The sequence below is a fragment of the Felis catus genome, chromosome D2 (genome assembly GCF_018350175.1).
Source record: "Felis catus isolate Fca126 chromosome D2, F.catus_Fca126_mat1.0, whole genome shotgun sequence".
In the NCBI taxonomy this organism is placed as follows: Eukaryota; Metazoa; Chordata; class Mammalia; order Carnivora; family Felidae; genus Felis; species Felis catus.
Window position 1 is genome coordinate 78325062 of NC_058378.1, and position 20781 is coordinate 78345842.

The window sequence follows — 20781 nt, forward strand, 5'->3', positions numbered from 1 at the left end:
AGTTTTGAGAGGATTAAAGAGTAAGAATAATGAGTGAAAGAGTTTTTTCTAAGTAGTGACAATCAGGACAAGAATGGCCACCATTTGCTGAAGGCAGAGGTGTGTCCACTCTTGTATTTCATCCTTATAACATGTGCAGCGTGGGTATTATCATCCCCATTTCAGAGATGGGCACAGTGAGGCTCAGATATGCTAACTGGCTTGGCCCAGGGTGCTCTGCTAGGAAGAGCAGGGAGTGGACTCCAGGGTCTTTTCTGACTTCAAGGTCTGTGAGACACACAGGCGTGGAGGCACTATTCAAGCGGAAGGCAGCATCATGCTGGCTCCCAGTGTGGGTGCATGCTCTTTATAAGATGATCCCGGAGACTCAGAGCAAGAGTGGCTTTTACAAGCCTGGTGGAAGAGAGGACACTGCTGTGTGAACCCAGAGCTGTCTGGAGCTGCTATGCACTACGGTAGATGGTTCTTTGTCTCGGGGTAGACTTTGGAGGCCTTTGGGACTGCAAAGGCGAAACCCCTGAACTAAGAGGAGAAGAAAGAAGGAGGAGACGGCTGAACTGCTGTCTTAAGACAAGAGAAATTTGGGGTTTTTTCCTGGGCAGCCCTGAGAGAAAGGTTAACAGGCTCAGAAAAACCAAGGGCAGAGGGGAAAAGAGGCGCAGAATACAACAGGAAGCCAGTGGGAAACTCTTGAAGGTGGAAGGAACTGAAGGAGGTCTTTCTCTTTGAAGTCCTTGATCCCCTGTAAACTCCCTTCATTGCCCCCAGACTCCAGGGAAGATTTGCTAACGAAACTTTAGGTCAATGCTTGACAAAGAGGAACGAACGGGTGAGGTGGTGATGCCATCATGAGATCAGCCGCGGAGCCCAGTGGGCACAGGAAGCTGGAGCCAACATCGGTGTTGAGTATGAGCCACAGAAATCGCGGGGATTGTGTTGACACCCTCAACAGGTGGCTTAGGGCGGTGAGCCCCTTAATCTTTAAATCTTACAGACCTGATTGACCAAAAAGCTGAAGGACTTGAAGAGTCGCAGGCACCCAACGCCTTCGTGAGGTGTCACCTCTGCTCTCCACTTTCCCCCGTGTTCCAATGTCACCTGCGTAGCACACCCAGAGAATACTGGGTAGCTGTGACTTTCCTGTTCCTGTGGTTTCATCCCCTCCCTGAGCTAGGGTTCTGGCATGTAGAGAGGGAGAACGTGAGCCTCCCATGCTCCTCATGGTTAGTGCTGACCCCCAAACTCACTGGCTCTGCACACTTACGGGTGACCGAGCAGCATGGTAGAAGCAGGTGCCCACTGTCGGCATCATCCTTAACAGTCCCCATCAGATTTACTTTTTTGTTTTTGTTTTTTCTCTCACCAACCCAACCTAATGCTTTAAAAGGAAACCTTGTCTGAAGAAACCCCGAGGAGGGAACATTTCCCTAGGGGGGCGAGGACAATAGCCAGCACTCAGGCACAGCCCAAGATGGCGCTGCCCAGCTGCAGTGTGGGCTGGGTTGTTGCGGAAATGGTTTCCTGCTTGGAGCCCAGGGCATTTCCTTCGGCTCGACCGCACCCTCAGCTTCTTTTTATTTTGGAGGGGAATAACCAATTTGGCAGGAGACCTTGACCACTAGATAGGGAACTTGTAACTTCTGGGAAGGAGAGTAGCACCAAAAGATGTTTTCTTGGCGACTCTTCGAATGCTGTATTTTTCACGCACGATGTCTCTGTTGTTGTGTCGTTTCAGCCTCAAGGGGGACAAGTCTGTAATGAGTTAAGTGGGGTGTCATCTCTCACGTTTCCAAATGTTCTATGCATTAGTTACGCAGCATAGCCAGGCCCTTTACATATATTATCTTATTTAATCTTCCCATAAATGAGACAGGTATTATATTAGTCTCCATGCAAGAGAACTGAAGTGACAGGTTTGCCTGTCCCCAGAGCTTATACTCTTACCCCCCAACTTGAACTACCCTTCATGGCTCAGCTGGAAAACCTTCCGTTCTAGAAATCCCAACCCCTACCACTCCCACATGAGGGGCTCCCCCTGCCCCAACCCTGTTTCCTGGATTCCTAGGTCTGTGCCTGTTTGAGGCAGGCTGAGCATCCCTACTGCCCCCTACCCCCCGTGTCATCTTCCTGATCCCCAAAACCTGTGAATATGCTTCTTCTGATGGCAAAAGGGATTTTGCAAGTGTGATTAAGTATCTTGAGACGTGAGGATTATTCCAGACTATCTGGGTGCGCCCAGTGTGATCACAAGTGTCCTTATAAGAAGGAGGCAGGAGGCTCAGAAGGAAAGATGTGACCACAGAAGCCAAGGTTAGAGAGGTGCACTTTGAAGGCGGAGAAAGGGGCCACAAGCCCAAGGGCATGAACACCTTCAGAAACTGGGAAAGGCAAGGAAATGGATCCTCCCCTGGCATTTCCGGAAGAAACACAGACCAGCAGACACCTTGATCTGAAACTGTGAGACCCACTTTGTTCTTCTGCCCTCCAAAACTATAAGATAATAACTTTACATTGTTTAAAAAATTTTTAAGCTTATCTATTTATTTTGAGAGAAAGAGCGAGCAGGGGAGGGGCAGAGCAACAGAGGGAGAGAGAGAATTCCAAGCAGGCTCCGTGTTGTCAGAGCAGAGCCTAGTGTGGGACTCGAACACACAAACCATGAGATCATGACCTAAGCTGAGACCAAGAGTTGGACACTTAACCAACTGAGCCGTTCGGGCTCCCCTGTGTTGTTTCAAACTACCCAGTTTGTGGTACTTTGTTATAGGAACCATAAGAAATGAATATAGTCTGTGTTGGGATTTCTTTTCCCTGCATTTATAGCCACCTCTCCAGCCAGGATGTAAGTTTCTGAAGGCTGGAGCCACTTAATTCAGTAGCTATATTTTGAGCCATCGCTCTATTTTTGAGCGTACTGCCTCTGTGGAAAGCAAGGCAGATGTGAGTGAAACACGTCTCTGTCCTCAAGGAAACCACATCTAGAATCTTTGTGTTTTCAGAGGTCCCGCTCAAAACCTTGCACAAAAGAGACGAGCGGGAATTAGCGAGTGACTGAGGGTCCCCATCATACAAGGAAAACAAAATTGATAATACAAAAGAAAACACAAATATATTTCGTAAGTTTTTATCAATGAAACTAGAAACAAGGGGTCCTCTGATTTTTAAATTAGCGGCCATGAAAATAAAATGTCTTTGAGCTTAATCTAATTCTAAATGACGAAGAGCAAGGAGAAGGGGAGGCAGCTGGAACCTAGGAGATGTGAAGGAGAGGGGAATTGGTGAGAGGCTGGTGCAAATAAGATGAAGGCTGTGGAGGCCAAGAGGCTGGAAGGTTCTGGAAGGAGGAGGGGCTTGGTAAATTCCTGTAATTATATCTGCCTTCTATGATGTATAATGGCTTATCCCTGCCTTTGAATTGCTAACTAAACAAATTAGCCAGCTTCCCCAAGGTTAAAGTGGCCTTTATCCTTATACCGCAGACCTCACCTCTGAAAAGAATAGTGGAGAGCAAAGACTAGAACTGTTAGCATTTCTGCTCCTTGCACCAGGTGTGGGTCAACCCAGGACCTCTCTGATGGGCATTCTGCCAAGGGACGGCACCGCCCTGGACCCAGACAGGTCAACTGCATCCCTTTAATGTGCGATTCTCTAAAGATCACCTGTGTCTGCATTACCTGATTCATATTAGGGTTCCGAAACCCTTCCCAGACCCCTTGATTCCGACCTAAGATTTGAGAACAGTGTGACTTTTCAAGATATTAACAATCTTAGCCATTTTATGAGCTTCATTAGCATGAAGTTTGGGGCCTTAGTACACCTGGACTGCACCAACTGATTTTTGTGGTCGATTTTCTTTTTAGACTTCTGTAGAGTACCGAACAGTAGGGTAAATCATATCTCATAATTGCCCCCTATTAAGCATTATTAGGAGTAACAACAGTAGACATTTTATGGCATTTCCAGTATATGTCAGCAGTTGTGCGAAATAAAAATTTATTATTCTACCCGTTCAACACGTCACATCAGATCAGTAGACAACTTGATAGTATGGTATATGGCTTCTAGAAGCTTGATGTTTGAAACATAGAGTGTGGTGGACTTTGCTTGGACAACTTTTAGGAATCGGAGTTACCCATGATAATGAAGCCGTTATCAGGACAAGATGTATTCCCACACTTCAAGCATTTGATAACCTAAATGTCGGCAATCTGGTTGTTTTATAACATAATGGAGCAATAAACACTAATCTTTCTGGCAGCTTATTTCATTACTCTTCATTACTGGCATTGTCTAAGCTGTGAAGAAATACTGTAAATGATTAACTCCCGTGTAGAGATGGGCACACCGGATAATGTCCCTGCGCCGAGTGCTCCGAGGCTGGTATGGTTCCTCATGCTCATTTTCAAGCAAAAGAAAGCAGCTTGCCCAGCTAAGGTCAGGCAGTTCCCCAGTAGCTGGGCTTCTGGACGCTAGCCCTGGGCTTGTGGTTGAAGATGTGAGTTACTCGGGACAAAATGTATGGAAAAGTGGCGAATGGTAGATTTCTTAAAAAGGGCATTGAAGAGGAAGGTCAGCATGAAGGCTGTAACTCTTCCTATCATGGATGCATGTTGTGTGGTGCTCCAGTCTAGAGTGACGCTGTATTTTTAATTGTTTAATTATGTATTTATTTTTTAAATCTAAGTTCTCGTCAAGTTGGCTAACATACAGTGTATACAGTGTGCTCTTGGTGTTGGGGGTAGGTTCCCGTGATTCATCGCTTACCTACAACACCCAGTGCTCATCCCAACAAGTGCCCTCTCCGATGCCCATCCCCCATTTTCCTCCTCCCCGCCCGCCCCCCCCCCCCCCGGCCCCATCAACCCTCAGTTTGTTCCCTGTATTTGAGAGTCTCTTATGGTTTGCCTCCCTCTCTGTAACTTATTTTTCCTTCCCTTCCCCTATGGTCTCTGTTAAGTTTCTCAAGTTCCACGTACGAGTGAAAGTATATGGTATCTGTCTTCCTCTGATGACTTATTTCATTTAGCATAATACCCTCCGGTTCCCTCCATGTTGTTGCAAATGGCAGGCTTTCATTCTTTCTCATTGCCAGGTGGTATTCCATTACATGTATAAACCACGTCTTCTTTACCCATTCATCAGTTGATGGACATAGAATGACACTATATTTTTTAAACTGCTATTTTGAAATATACTTCTTGGGAGATCACATCCATAAAACAGATGAACCGGAGAGTAAATCCACATTACAGCAGAGGCTTTGCAGTGGGAGCCGGTGGGAAGCGAGCAGGGCTCTGGGGGTGAATAGAACTGGGTTTAAGCTCTTGCTCAGCTGCTTAGTTATTAGCTCTGTGCCATTGGGCCTTTTTCTCGACTTTATTTCATCTCTAAAATGGGCCAGTAAAATCGACCTCATAGAATTTTTATGGTGTCTTGAGACACTGCATGTGACATAGCAGCCTTGATGTTAAGTGGGGGGACAAGTGGATCTTCGTCACTGCTATCACCCTTCAGTCTGACCCCTGAAAACACTGGAAGCAATGATCTGTGCCCCATTTTCCGAACTGTCTTGATCACATAAAATGTATCCTACATCCTTATTTTTTGCCAAGGCGGATATATGAAATTTTTTTTTTTTAATTTTTTTTTCAACGTTTATTTATTTTTGGGACAGAGAGAGACAGAGCATGAACGGGGGAGGGGCAGAGAGAGAGGGAGACACAGAATCGGAAACAAGCTCCAGGCTCTGAGCCATCAGCCCAGAGCCCGACGCGGGGCTCGAACTCACGGACCGTGAGATCGTGACCTGGCTGAAGTCGGACGCTTAACCGACTGCGCCACCCAGGCGCCCCTGAAATGTTTTATTCACCTATGTGACCACCCTCCCTCCCACACTTGCCTGGGGCCTACTGGCTTGTGAGGTGGCACATGTCACATAGACTATGCTTGAGTGGAGTTGAATTATAAGCTTTGGCGAAGCGGTGTCGACAGGGGGTGGGGAACTTGGGCTTTTCACCCGCGAGCCGATCTTAATTAAATGGCTAGACCTGAAAAGAGTCAACAGAGACTATTATGTCCATCTATTTACCTGTAATTAAGATGCACAATGGTTCTTTGAAGTAGGCGTGCACTGGGCGTCACAGCTCCTAGCAGCGTGAGGTCTTGGGAACCCGTCTGGATTTCCCTTTTTTCTAAGTCAGATTTTGCCGGAGACACCTTTGGGGCCTTCTGGCCTCTGGCTCTGGATCTGATTTTAACAGCGATGGGAGTAAGTAGAGCGTCTCCGTAATCATAGTGGTCCTGGGTTCCCATGGGAGAGAGCAAGTGCTTCTGCCCATAGGAAGAGCAAAGGTAATTAGTGGTTAATCCTGCAGGCCTGAGACCCCTTAATTATTCTGCAAAGGAGGTGTGACCATATTAATACTTGTCTTAGGAAGTACGTGAGAATAAAGGAGGTAGTTGTTGCTAAGATACGTATGACGACGCACAGAGTCTGATAGAACTTACTGCTGCCATGTCGTCTGGTCTTCCAGGGCAGGTTGGTGCCCTCCTGTGGGTGACCACGACTGCAGAACATGTTTTCATACACTTTGGGCATCAACCTGTAAAGCTCAAACTCTCCTGAGAATTGGAGGAAAACCATGAACTCTGTAGTGTCTGGAAAATGCACTCATACCCTGCACGTTAAGTGTCCATGGGGCCCTCAAGCCCATAGGTCTGTGGGACTAGGTTTTGGAACTTGTAGGTTAAAGGAAATCACTAGTAAAGGGGTTACGGAACACTTCCAGTGAACTATGCTTGAAGTCCGGCAAGATGCAAAAAGGCACGGGTAGTTACTACTTTTCACCAGCCCTTTACTCTTTTCGAAGCTGGGCGTCCAGGGGGCTAACCCCAGTCTTCTTCCTTGACTCACACATTTGGCCAAGGTCAGAATCTGGGTCTCCTTGGAGGAGAGCATCCCTCGGATGTCTTTCCCAGGGAAAGGTCTGGGTGCTCAGATTAGAATACCCACACTAATGAGAATTGCCTTCATGGCTCTTAACTCATTAGAAGTATTTTTTTTTTCAACGTTTATTTATTTTTGGGACAGAGAGAGACAGAGCATGAACGGGGGAGGGGCAGAGAGAGAGGGAGACACAGAATCGGAAACAGGCTCCAGGCTCTGAGCCATCAGCCCAGAGCCTGACGCGGGGCTCGAACTCCCAGACCGCGAGATCGTGACCTGGCTGAAGTCGGACGCTTAACTGACTGCGCCACCCAGGCGCCCCTCATTAGAAGTATTTTTATGGTCAAGTTCAAGCAAGCCATCCCAATAAGCGCCTTATGGGAAGGGATGAGGCAAATCTGGAACAGATCACATGGTTCTTTTCTGGTGGTTATGAAATATGTCCAAACACATTATTTGGGTGACAAAAATAAACTAGGAGTGGATAAAGGGGAGAAATGTCGGTTCAGTCCCTCTTTACCCACATGTTTGCTTGTTTATTGTTCCTCCTCTAGTCTGGAAGCCCCAAGAAGGCTTCTGCAAAGGGCCTGTGACCATATTAATACTTGTCTTATAGACTACATGAGAATAAATGAGGTAATCGTCGCTAAGATACGCGGCACGATGCACAGAGCCTGATAGAGCTTACTGCTGCCCTGTGCCCCTGTGGTGGTAGCTCACTGCACAATGAATGCCTGGCACATAGTAGCCCCAATAAATATTCATGGAATAGATTATGATCTCTGATTCTCCAACTGTTGTCCTGTGGCAGAAACTCCATCAACTAGTAGAAGTACTTCCATTGGGTATTTTAAGGACCTATGGAATGATTGTGGCTTCTTTATTTGCTGTAGAAAAATGTATTAGGAGAGAAATCATAGGCTCATATAGAACATTGAGCTGCCCAATACATCTTTCCCAAAGTTCTCATAAATTCTAACAAGGCAGACACAATGCTAATTAAAATGCTTCTGTCGTGGTCGTCGTGGTCATCTTTGCTTTAGTAGCATTTGCTGAATCCATGATTAATTTGTTGTTGACTCCTTGGCAAGGAACACACCATGCAAACACGAGATTGTTTTTATAAAGCTTTTTGGTCATTTTGCGTCGATGCTTTGTTAATTGTTTTTATTGTGACTATATTTTATGCATGCGCAATAGATTTAAACGATGTCAAAGTTTAGACAGTAGAAAGGGAAAGTCCCCTCATAAATTTACATCGCCACTTTCAGAAGTAAATATTTTTCACATCTTGCTGTTTAGTGATTCAGACCTTTATGGATGTTCACATTTGCTGATATGACTAAAGGGCCAGGAGATGACTTTGGCAATGCAGGAACCAGTATGAAATAGTCTGGATCTCATAGTGAAAATGTGGGTCCTTGTCTGGTCTCCTGTACTCTGTTAAGTCAAGATGTCTTAGGTCGGTACTAGGCTTTTAGTATCGCCTTCACAATCATGGATCCCTCTTTCTACAATGATAGAACAAACCTCGGGTTCTGATCCATGTTAACACAACCTATGTTTTGAAAAGCAGAGTATGTCCTCATGAGCACATTCCCTGCCTCCAGGAGCTCCCAGTTAAGCCCAGGAGATGAGAAGTAAACGTATAAGAAATTGGACAATGCTAGATGTATATATATATATATATATGAAATGCTGGATCAGCGGACAGTTTCTCATGCTCCATCAAAGGCAGCAGCTTCAGGTGGGTCTTAGGGGATGAATAAAGTTGCAGAATTAGAGCTGGGTTGTTGTAAGCAAATGGGAAGAGCTGAAGCAGGGTAAGGCTGTTGCTGGAACAGGGGTTGGCCAGCAGAAACTTTGTACAGGGGCTGGTAGATTGAATGGAGATAAGTGGAGGGACTTGAATGTCAAACTTGGAAGTCTGTCCTGTAGACATTGGGCACAGAATACTTCTAGGAGACTGTCTGATAGCCGCTGGAAACAGGTCAAAGGGCTAAAGAATTGATTCAAAACCCAAAGAAAAAGCCCAAAGCAAAGAGGTAGGTATTACAGGCCTCTAGATCCATTCAAAATTCCTGTAGGGATAAAGCTGAGCCTCGTTCTACAACAGATGCACCATGTCTCCCGGATTGGGTGCACACACAAGGCCCACGGTCCGGCCCCTGCGTGCTTCTGAAGCCCCAACTTCTCACCATTTGCCTCCTGCTCCGTTATGCTTCCCTGGCAATTCTCCCAGTGCGTCCGTGCTTTGTTTTATCTTCATGGCCAGGACACGCTAATCCCCCTGCCCTGAAAGCCCTCCCCCCCTGCCAGCCCGCCCCCTGCCTCCTCACTGCCGACTCTTCTTTCGTGACTTGGCTCAAGCATACCCTTTATGACCAATGCTCTCGCTCTGTGCCACTCCCTCCGGCACGGAGTCTTTCCTAGGTGTCCACACAGCCTCTTTTGTGATCTTATCATGCTGTATTGTTATTACCAGCTTATATGGGTCTGCCCGCTGCATCATAAACTCTTCAAGGGCAGCGATCTTCTTTTACGCATTTTTTTGAATTTTTTTTTTTTTTAACATTTATTCATTTATGAGAGACAGAGAACACAAGCAGGGTAGGGGCAGAGAGAGAGGGAGACACAGAATGGAAGCAGGCTCCAAGCTCTGAGCTGGCAGCGCAGAGCCCGACGCGGGGCTCAAACTCACAAGCTGTGAGATCATGACCTGAGCCGAAGTTGGATGCTTCACCGACTGAGTCACCCAGGCGCCCCGACGCATTTTGAATCCCAATATTTGGCCCAGGAATTGACATGGAACAATCACGCTCTACATTCGTATTGAATAGATGATGCAGATTAACTCTTCCCTTTTCCCTCCCAGGAACTGACTTGAACACAAGCAGAGCATTATGAAGGGATGTAAAGATAGTGAGACCCTAAAACTGCGGTTCTCAAGTGTTGGGCTGTGGCCCCTCCACGTGTTACGAACTCTTCTCAAGAAGGGTCAGTGGAGGTGGGTGAGCATTTGAAATACGTTGTTGTTTTATCTCGTTATTGTCGTGTTGATTGCAGGCTCAGTGAATTAAGCAGGGCCTTTGAAGTGAAGTAGCTCTTTCCCTGATCTTACTCCAGGGGGGCCTAGTGTGAAATTGGGTCAGAGACAGATGTGGATGTGAGGATGTGAGTATGTAAGAGAGTATAGTCAGGGCAATAAACATTCCTGATCAAACAGAACATGGTGGTAAAGAGCGATTGAGTGAATATCACATAAACTGTGTGCTTTTATAGACAGGATGGAAATTCTGTCGTAATCTTTAGTGTTGTTTGCATTTTGTATTCTTCGAGTTCCTGCCAAAAATCTACATGGGAGCCATTGCCCTAAATGTTCCTCAATGGTGACTAGGCCTCCAGTCTGTAGGTCACAGGTCTTAGGGTGGAGACCTTGGGAAATGTTGGTGGCCTTCTTGTTCCCTAAGCCTGATACCATTTTTTTTTTTCAAACCGATGAAATGATAAAAAGCCAAGGACTGCTTTGTTCTTGTCTTTATAAAATTGTCTCCCTTTGGCAAGTTCTACAAATGGGTCTTGTATTCCAGGATATTTAATCATTTCCCAGTAGCAATTATTTGTCAGTCATGGTATTCACGGGCAAATGATTTTCAAGAGCAAGGACATTCACAATCACAGCGTGGAAACTTACGCCTTTTATGATTTTCCCGAAATTGCATTAGTGGTTGACTTTTCATCACGGATGGTGACCAATGTCTCCCTTCCGTACACTGCTCTTCCACATGCTTAATGATGATGCCTTATGCTTATGCCTGCTTGATCTGTAAGTGATGGAGAACGACCTGCTGAAACCCTCACCACAGTTGTGGTTTTACGAATTTCTTTTTGCAATTGTGCCAGTTTTTGCTCGATACGTTTCAAGATTATTTTGGCAGATGCCACCAACGTTTTGTGGACTATTTCTTTTATTACCACGTAGCATTTCTCTTATTTCTGCTAGTGATTTTTACTATTTTGCTATAAATTGATGTCACCACGCCGATTTGGGTTTAGTACTTTCATGGGGTGTGTGGCTTTCTCCAATGTTTTCTATGTCATCTTGTTTAGGCATGACTTTATAGACAAGATATAGCTTGATTTAAAAAAAAAACACAAGTGGGGCGCCTGGGTGGCGCAGTCGGTTAAGCGTCTGACTTCAGCCAGGTCATGATCTTGCGGTCCGTGAGTTCGAGCCCCGCGGACTCTGTGCTGACAGCTCAGAGCCTGGAGCCTGTTTCTGATTCTGTGTCTCCCTCTCTCTCTGACCCTCCCCCGTTCATGCTCTGTCTCTCTCTGTCCCAAAAAAAAATAAATAAACGTTGAAAAAAAAAAACCACAAGTGGATAGTCTGTTTCTTTTGAACAGTGAGGATAACCTATTTATATTTATTGTGATTTCTTATATATTTGAACTGATTTTAAACATCTTCTCTTACATTTTGTGCTTACCATCCTTTCTGTCTGCATATTTTTTTTTCCTTCCTGCCTTTACTTAGATTGATGTTCTCCTTCTCCTCTTTTGCTGATGTGGAGGGTATAAGTTCTGTATTTCTTGTTTTAATTCTTGCCATTAAATTTCTAAACTTAATACTTAACTCTAACTTTTTCTAAAAACAATACAGTTATTCAGTATCTATGGTTTACCATCTTATAATAGCTATTGGCATTTTGATAACATCTGTTTAATGCATTTATTATGTGTAAACATGTCTTTAGACAGTGATGTCATCATAACTCACTACATCTACATGCACGCTTAGAAATACTTCATTGCGGATGTCTACTGTTTTGAGTATTTTGTCTTTAATTCCTTTGAAAATGGCCTTCCTTTTGCTTCTGGAAACTGCTTCATCCATTTGAGTGGGAGTTGCCATGTTCTTGAGACCCCAGCAACTCCCCGTTGATGATTGGCTACGGGGTGAGCATTGGACCTAAATTAGGCCAATCAGAGTCCTTCCCTGATTTTGTTGGATGGGAACAGAAAAAAAGAGGGCTTGTCCTCTCTGGTCACAGACACTGGGATGGCTCGTGTATGGCATGAGTTTTGTGAGCACTATTCTTCCAACCCTCAGTGGAAGAGAATGAAGAAAGAACAAAACCCCTCCAAAAGGCACGTGACTGAATGGCACTTGACTCGTCAGGAAACCAAAAGCAGAAAGTGCATGAAACTGTCAGGAGGCTGTGTGAGCAGGCAGAAGGGCCTAGATGGTCAAATGGAGCACCTACATTTAGGGAGGAAAATCCCCTTTATGCTTAAAGTACGAATGGCTTCCATTTTTTCTGTGAGGATCTTAAAAAAAAAAAAAAGGACTTTTAGAATTGTAATTGTTGCCTTTCAGGGACTGGTGGGACTGGGTATGGTCAAGAAACTAGGATGTTCCTGCACACAGATATGCCACCACCTGAAGGAAGACAAAGGAAGAAGCTTTGGAATAGAAAGATGAAGCTGAAGTGGGGTTGAAGAAGTTTCTGGAATCAGGGAGGATGAAATGATAAAATGGAGTTATTCTTTGAAGTCCATGGAAGTGGTCCACTCAGAACAAGGGAAGGAGCCATGAACTATGTTACTTGGTAGAAGGTGAATTCACGTAACATGCGAGCCGGACAGATGACGCTGTCTAAAATGTAATGTTCAACATGAATTTGGAAAAAATCCTCAGTGACGGGCTTGGTTTAATATACGACTCCTACCTGAATCTCTTTTGGTTCTCTGTGCGGATTTGTGCGCGCACACGCGTGCACGCCTGCTTATGGAGGGCAGAGGATACGTGCCGGCCAGGTAAGTGGTAGAGAGGCATGAACGAGGCCAGTCCGGCCCATTCCTGTTTCTGCAGGCTTCCCAGGAGGATGGGAGGAAAATTATTGCCCCAGCAGCGGTGGGACAAAGGGAAATGGGTGTTTTCTCTTCCTTATTTTGGGCAGTGTTTAACAACTTTTATTCTCATGGCTGTACAGTTTATTTTCCATGAGAAAGTGTGCCCAAGGGTAGCGGGGCCTCGGCTTTTGAGTACCTTGCACAATATGTAGGTTTCACCACCTGGGGCTGGTTCAGAGACATATTCTAACTAGAAGACGGGTGGATAAGTTGGCTTCTTAGCGAGTCCCTTCTTGTCCAGAGATCCCCAGATATGACATCTGCATGTTCTGTGATAAACACGGTGCAGCCAGCAAATCCTGGCCAAATGCCCTGACAGAGGACACCTAAATGCACACCCTGATGCTTTGGGTGTCACCTCACAAGCTCATGATGACAGATGGCCGCAACACTCTGGACACAGCCTGAGGCAAAGAAAAACAGAGAGGGACTGGTATAGGAAGGCTGTGAAAGAGACAGCTGGGAGGAACACTGTTCCATGCACAAGCCAACAGGAAGTCAATCAGGAGGGAGACGGGTAGGTACCAATGCAGCGGGAGAGTCTCCGGCCTGGCAGCCAGGCCAGGGTCAAGAAACCCAAGGCTCTCTGGCAGGACCACGTCCGAGTTCTGAGATGTGACTGCCCAGCCACAGAGTAGGCTGGGCAGAGGGTGAGGAAGAAGGCCCTGAAAACCAGCAAAGCAAAGGGGAAGCTAGGACATGTGCTGCTTTGGCTCCAGAAGGGCACGTCAAAAGAGAAGGAGGGAGACTGACCAGGAAGAGGTTGGAAAAGATTAAGGACCCACAGCGTGGAAAAACAGGCACAAGGTGACCGAGCTGAGGTGACAGAGGGGAGTTGGGCAATCCGTGTTGGCAGCACGAACAGGAAGCTGCCCCCTGATTCCTCGGCGACCTCTGCCATAGCCGCTGCCACACAAAGGGTGCTAAGATAATCTGCCCCTTGTACAAGGGCTTCTGGGGCACACTGGGGGCTGAGGTGGGTATTCATTAATAGAGACTTTGCTCAGTCCTTCCGGAACACACTAACGGCCAGTGGCACCTGCATAGAGCAGAAGCTGCCTGAGATGCTCCTCCCTCGCCCTGGTGGCCCTCCTGTCTGCTCTGGAGGCCAAGCAGCCCTTTGCCCCTGCCCACAGCAGCCCTTCCTCATGAGGCCTGTTCGCAGGCAGAGTGGGCCAGTGGGAGGAGGAGGGGTTGGGTCTACTCCATTGACCTCCCCGAAGCTCTGTTGTCTCGTCTGTGAAATGGAGGGGAGGAGAGGAAGGACTGGGCCTGAATGTTCCCTGAGTCCTTGCTGGTCCTCGGATCTTCAGCTGCTGGGTGGGGAGCTCATAAGCAGAGAAGCGAAGAGGTCCTTGGAGCTTGTGTGTTCCTGCTCTTCGGTTACAAGGCCAATCAGCTGGCCTCTTTAATTCCCATTTCTCAGCCGAAATGAAAGAAAAATTTAACTAAAGTAAAAAAGTAAAGAGAAGTAAACTAAACCTCTGAGTGACCTGACACTTAAGAAGCCCAGCTCCTGGGGCGCCTGGGTGGTTTCAGTCGGTTAAGCCACTGACTCTTGATTTCAGTTCAGGTCATGATCTCACGGTTGGTGAGATCGAGCCCCCGTTGGGCTCCTCGCTGAGTGTGGAGCCTGCTTGGGATTCTGTCTCCCTATCTCTCTCTGTACCCCCCCCCCGCCCTCTTTCTCAAATAAATAAATAAGAAGAAAAAACCAAAAAAAAAAAACCCACCCCAGCTCCAGTTATAAAATAAACAAATAGCAGGGATGGAACACACAGCATGACAGTGGCAGTCACTACTGCTGGGGGGGGGGGGGGGATGTGAAAGCTGCTCAGAGGGTAAAAACTACATTCCTTCTTCTTTGTTCTCCTTGGTTTTACACCCATCTGAGAGGATGGCTAGTATCTAAACTTAACTATAGTTTTTCCATGCTATATGGTAAGTCACGTCATTATGCCATATACCTTACTTACAAGTGCTGCGTGTCTGCTATCCCCATAAAACTGGGAAAAAAAGTCTGATTCCTCCCTCCCCAAATCACTAGGAAGTGATATTTTAAGGTATTAGAGGGGTCCTGATGGATTGCCTTAACTAACCAACTTCCCCACTTGCCGTATAAATAGGGTTCCATTCACACAATGGTTTTTCATGAAGTTCAAAGAGCAGTTCCATTGGGTAAAGACAAATGTAGTTAAGATTCCTTCTGGGGCTGGTTTGTGACTCATAAATCCTTTGAGAACAGGTGGGAGCCTGTGTATGATGGGAAACCGTTCCTTTTTTTTATTTTATAATTTACTTAAAAATTGTATTTGTCCTTTAGAAATTTGCTCGTCTGATACATTAACTGAGCATAACCCATGATGTCATCAAAACACAAGTTTACTTTTTGTCTTTGTCCCTTAAATGTTTTTTCAGTGAGGATCTCTTTCCCTGTTCCAGTAAGAAAACTCGGTCTGGACCTTCTTCAGAAATTGAGTGTTATGGTTGCTTTTAATCACAAACTAGAGTTTTTGGGCCGGTAGCCTGTGGGTCAGTAAAGGCCCGGGTACTCAGCTTAGGGGCTTGGACACAAGGGTCATCCACCACTATGTGAGCAAGCTGGCCTGGGCAGGAAGTAGATACACTAAGACATGCCTCAACAAGCTATTGTGGTGGGTGGATGGGCTTAACACAGTATCAACCACCCACTCAGGGAGAGCCTAGGACCAATCTAGGGGACAGGAGGGCCCCTGAAGAATGGTAAGTATTGAGCTTTTCATCAGCATTGGTGAATGCTAGGCTTCTGTAAGGATTTGATTAGATTAGGAAAATTACAATGGAATTTCTTCCATCTGAATATTATGGGGCAATTTATCACCATTGCATGTGCTGAAGATACAAATGTATTATCCTTCTTAAAAACATTTATTAGGGAAGTGCATTTTACACAAATGTAAAGTGAAAGACAGGGATACATTTTGCTCTTTTAAATAAAATAAAGCATTTTATCCTTTTAAAAAATATATAATTTGTTGTCAAGTTAGCTAATGTACTGAGTATACAGTGTGCTGTCAGCCTCAGGAGTAGATTCCCATGATTCGTCACTTACATACAACACCCGGTGCTCCTACGAACAAGTGCTCTCCTCAATGCCCATCACCCATTTCCCCCTTCCCTCAGTCCCCCTGCCATCCTCAGTTTGTTCTCTGTATTTAACAGTCCCTTATGGTTTGACTTCTTCTCAGTTTGTAACTATGTTTTTTTCCTTCCCTTCCCCCCGGGTTTTCTGTTCAGTTTCTCAAATTCCACCTATGGGTGAGAACATATGATATCTGTACTTCTCTGACTGACTTATTTCTGTTAGCATAATACCCTCGAGTACCATCCACATTGTTGCAAATGGCAAGATTTCATTCTTTTTCATTGCTGAGTAGTATTCCATTGTGTAAATATACTACATCTTCTTTCTCCAGTCATCAGTTGATGGGCATTTGGCTTTTTCCATAATTTGGCTATTGTTGAAAGTGCCGCTGTAAACATTGGGGTACAAGTGCCCCTATGCATCAGCACTCCTGTATCCCTTGGGTAAATTCCTAGCAGTGCTATTGCTGGGTCATAGTGTAGATCTATTTTTAATTTTTTGAGGCACCTCCACACTGTTTTCCAGAGCAGCTGCACCAGTTTGCATTCCCACCAACAGTACAAGAGGGCTCCTCTTTCTCCTCATCCTCGCCAACGTCTGTTGTCTCCTGAGTTGTTAATTTTAGCCCCTCTGACCGGTGTGCGTGGTATCTCTATGTGGTTTTGATTTGTGTTTCCCTGATGATGAGCGATGTTGAGCATCTTTTCATGTGTCTGTTAGCCATCTGGATATCTTCTTTGGAAAAGTGTCTGTTCATGTCTTCTGCCCATTTCTTCACTGGATTATGTGTGTTTTGGGTATTGAGTTTGGTAAATTCTTTATAGATTCTGGATACTAACCCTTTATCCAATATGTCATTTGAAATTGAATCAGTTATCAAAAATCTCCCAACGAATAAGAGTCCTGGGCCAGATGGCTTCCCAGAGGAATTCTTCCAGACATTTAAAGCAGAGTTAATACCTATTCTTCTCAAGCTGTTCCAAAAAACAGAAACAGAAGGAAAGCTTCTGGATGCATTCTATGAAGCCAGTATTACCTTGATTCCCAAACCAGACAAAGACCCCACTCAAAAGGAGAATTACAGGCCAATATCCCTGATGAATACAGATGCAAAAATTCTCAAAAAGATACTAGCAAATTCAATTCAACAGTATATATATTTTTTAATTTTAGAACTCCTATTTTTATTTTTTTATTTTTAAAATATAATTTATTGTCAAATTGGTTTCCATACAACACCCAGTGCTCATCCCAACAAATGCCCTCCTCCCTGCCTGTCACCCACTTTCCCCTCTTCCCCACCCCCCATCTACCCTTAGTTTGTTCTCAGTCCTTAAGAGTCTCATATGGTTTGCCTCCCTCCCTCTCTGTAACTTTTTTCCAACTTCCCCTCCCCCATGGTCTTCCGTTAAGTTTCTCAAGATCCACATATGAGTGAAAACATATGGTATCTGTGTTTTTCTGACGCAGCAATTTCTTACTTGACACATCTCCAAAGGCAAGGGAATTAAAAACAAAAATGAACTATTGGAACCTCATCAAGATAAAAAGCTTCTGCACTGAGAAGGAAACGATCAACAAAACTAAAAGGCAACCAATGGAATGGGAAAAGATATTTGCAAATGACATATTTGATGAAGGGCTAGTATCTAAAATCTATAACAAACTCACCAAACTCCACACCCGAAAAACAAATAATCCAGTGAAGAAATGAACAGAAGACATGAATAGACACTTTTCCAAAAAAGACATCCAGATGGCCAATAGACACATGAAAGATGCTCAACGTCACTCATCGTTAGGGAAATACAAATCAAAACTACAATGAGATACCACCTCATGCTGGTCAGAGTGACTAAAATTAACAACTCAGGAGACTATAGATGCTGGCGAGGATGTGGAGAAATGGGAACCCACTTGCACTGCTGGTGGGAATGCAAGCTGGTGCAGCCGCTCTGGAAAACAGTGTGGAGGTACCTCAAAAAATTAAAACTAGAACTACCCTATGACCCAGCAACAGCACTGCTAGGAATCTACCCAAAGGATACAGGAGTGCTGATGCATAGGGGTACTTGTACCCCAACGTTTATAGCAGCACTTTCAACAATAGCCAAATTATGGAAAGAGCCTAAATGCCCATTGAGTGACGAATGGATAAAAAAGATGTGGTTTATATATATAATGGAATACTACTTGGCAATGAGAAAGAATGAAATCTGGCCATTGGCAGCAACGTGGATGGAACTGGAGGGTATTATGCTAGGTCAACAGTATATTAAAAGAATTATTCACCATGATCAAGTGGGATTCATTCCTGGACTATAGGGCTGGTTCAATATCTGCAAATCAATCAGTGTGATACATCACATTAATAGAAGAAAGGAAAAGAACCATATGATCCTATCAATAGATACGAAAAAAGCATTTGACAAAATACAGCATCAGTTCTTAATAAAAACCCTCCAAAATTCAGAGTAGAGGGAACATACCTTAACATCATAAAAGCCATATATGAAAGGCCCACAGCTAATATCATCCTCAATGGGGAAAAACCAAGAGTTTCCCCCTGAGATCAGGAACATGACAGGGACGTCTACTCTCACCACTGTTGTTTAACATAGTGTTGGAAGTCAGCCTCAGCAATCAGACAACAACATGAAGTAAAAGGCATCCAAATTGGCAAAGAAATCAAGTTTCCACTTTTCACAGATGACGTGATACTCTACATGGGAAACCTGAAAGACTCCACCAAAGAACTTCTAGAACGGATACGTGAATTCAGCAAAGTCACAGGATATAAAATCAATGTACAGAAATCGGTTGCATTTCTATACATCAATAATGAAGCAACAGAAAGAGAATCGATCCCATTTACAATTGCATTAAGAACCATAAAGTATTTAGGAATTAACCTAACCAAAGAGGTAAAAGATCTGCATGCTGAAAACCATAGAAAACTTATGAAAGAATTTAAAGAAGACACAAAGAAATGGGAAAACATTCCATGCTCATGGATTGGAGGAAAAAATATTGTTAAAATGTGATACTACCCAAAGCAATCTACACAGTCAGTGCAACTCCAATCAAAACAGCACCAGCATTCTTCTCAGAGCTAGGACAAACAATCCTAAAATGTGTATGGAACCACAAAAGACCCCAAATAGCCAAAGTGATGTTGATAAAGAAAACCAAAGCAGGAGGCATCACAATCCCGGACTTTAGCCTCTACTACGAAGCCGTAATCCTCAAGACAGTATGGTATTGGCACAAAGACAGACACGAAGACCAATGAAACAGAATAGAGAATCCAGAACTGGACCCACAAATGTATGACCAACTAATCTTTGACAAAGCAGGAAAGAGTATACAATGGAAAAAAGACAGTCTCTTTAGCAAGTGGTGCTGGGAAAACTGAACAGCGACATGCAGAAGAATGAACCTGGACCACTTTCTCACACCAGACACAAAAATAAATTCAAAATGGATGAAGGGCTTAAATGTGAGACAGAAAACCATCAAAATCCTAGAGGAGAAAACAGGCAACAACCTCTTTGACCTCAGCCACAGCAACTTCTTACTCCATGCATTTCCGAAGGCAAGGGAAATAAAAGCAAAAGTGAACTATTGGGACTTCATCAAGATAAAACGCTGCACTGCGAAGGAAACAATCAACAAAACTAAAAGGCAGGTAATAGAATGAGAGAACGTTTTCTCCTTTTTAAAAAATTGGAAGTGCTCTGGAAATTAAATTTTGATCACTTATTGCAGCCATTTGTTGACAAGACTGTTGTTTTTTTTTTTAATTTTCGTCTTTGAGGGGACTTTTAAATCTGTGCAGAAATGATAGCCCAAGACTCGAATTGCAGCTCATTTTAACTCACCCTGGCTGCTGTTCTATTAACAGACAAGAATTATCTAAAGTAGTAGTTTGTGATCAGACACTTACAAGATCTGATGCTACCTTTCCCAGAAATGTCCAGGATCTTCTGGATGGATGGCATCCCCAAGGCCCAGCTGAAGCCCTAAACTGCTCTGTGAGGTCTGGATAGGTCCCTCAAACCCGTGGACTTGGCTTCCAAGAGCCCCCTGGCATGTACCGCCCCCAGACACAGCACAGCCAGCCTCTGTGCTCTTAGTGATTCCACTTTTACCTTTTACATAAAAAAATATTTGTGGGGCGCCTGGGTGGCGCAGTCGGTTAAGCGTCCCACTTCAGTCAGGTCACGATCTCGCGGTCCGTGAGTTCGAGCCCCGCGTCGGGCTCTGGGCTGATGGCTCAGAGCCTGGAGCCTGTTTCTGGTTCTGTGTCTCCCTCTCTCTCTGCCCCTCCCCCGTTCATGCTCTGTCTCTCTCTGTCCCAAAAATAAATAAACGTTGAAACAAAAATTAAAAAAAAATATTTGTAAGATAATAGTTCAAAACAACCAGTGACTTTCTATTTATCAAAAGCAGATAGGTAACGTAGATGAAGGCCTGAATTCGTAGATGCCTAGGCACTGCCAGGTGCCACCTCATAAATCTTTTTCTAGCATAGATTTAACTCTTATCTATTCCCCAGATCCAAGCTTAGAAAGGTCTTTAATTTCACTCAAGTCCATTTTCTTAAAGCCATATGCCTCCCGAGGGCTCCAGCCCACGTCTCCAGTGCCAGTTCTGGGGCAGAGGCCTTTAAGGGGCCAAGTGGTTTTCATGGGTTATTTTCCGATGTGCCAGTGACCTTTCTCCACGGCTGGATTGTAAGTTCCTTCAGGCAAGGATCATTTTCTTCTTCCTAGTAGCTTTCCAGACCCCTGGC

General features: G+C 44.7%; 1 long non-coding RNA gene across 1 annotated transcript; it reads right to left on the minus strand.

Moving 5' to 3' along the window:
* Positions 1-1551: 1551 nt before the first annotated feature.
* LOC123380940 lies at positions 1552-6446 on the minus strand. The gene is made up of 2 exons (XR_006587394.1): positions 6089-6446; positions 1552-1752 (listed from the first exon to the last, which is right to left on the minus strand). It is a non-coding gene; the product is annotated as an uncharacterized LOC123380940 (long non-coding RNA).
* Between the last annotated feature and the right edge of the window lie 14335 nt (positions 6447-20781).